Below are 922 nucleotides of genomic sequence, written 5' to 3' on the forward strand. Positions count from 1 at the left end.
AGACTTTGCCTCACAAATTTGTTGGACATATTGCCTGGAGAAGGACATCCTGCTTGGTAAAGTGGAGGGGCAGCTCAAAAGAGGAAGGCCCTCAATGAGGTGGATTGACACCATGGCTGCATCAATGGACTCAGGCAGAGAACAATTGTGATGATGGTGCAGGACCTTGCAGTACTTTGTTCTGTTGTGCACAGGGTCACTATGGGTCGGAACCCACTCGATGGCACCGGACAGCAACAACAACAAGTATACAAGATCACCATGAGTTGGAATCAACTCTATAGCAGTGGGTTTTGGGTCTGTCATGGACCCAATGCTGGCTCGTAGTGACCCAATCATGGGTTTCTGAGGCTGTAAATCTTCATGGGAGCAGAGGGCCTCATCTGTCTCCTGCCGAGCAGCTGGTAGGTGTGAACCCCTGACTTTGCAGTTGACAGTCCAACGCTTCCCTTAAAATACCCCCCAGGTCTCCTTTGGTAACGATTACAGGCTAGGAAACCCAGTGGGGGCATTTCTACTCTGTCACATGATGTCATCCTATGTCAGAATGGACTCAATGGCAACTAACACCAACCCCACCACTTTTACCTCCATCCCAACCTGTGCTAGGCTCTTTAAGGAATTGACTTTTTGCACTGCCACTGAGCGAGCTATGAGCACGCACGCCAACAAGTAACTTCTGGTCCTCAACTAGGGATCAGCTGCACATGTAAGGATGTGCTTCTAAGGTGGAAGGAAGTAAAGAGAGGGGATTTGGAAGCAAGAAAAGCCAGGCAGCAGGAGACACTTAGGCAAACCCCTTTCCTAGTCCAACTTAATTAGCATATCACAGATCCTGGCTAAGAGGTGATGCTCAAAGAAGAATTGTTGACTAAATGCACAAGGGAAGGAACAGAATAAGTGAACAAAGAAATGACCTCAT

The sequence above is a fragment of the Tenrec ecaudatus genome, unplaced genomic scaffold (genome assembly GCF_050624435.1).
Source record: "Tenrec ecaudatus isolate mTenEca1 unplaced genomic scaffold, mTenEca1.hap1 Scaffold_1902, whole genome shotgun sequence".
Lineage (NCBI taxonomy): Eukaryota > Metazoa > Chordata > Mammalia > Afrosoricida > Tenrecidae > Tenrec > Tenrec ecaudatus.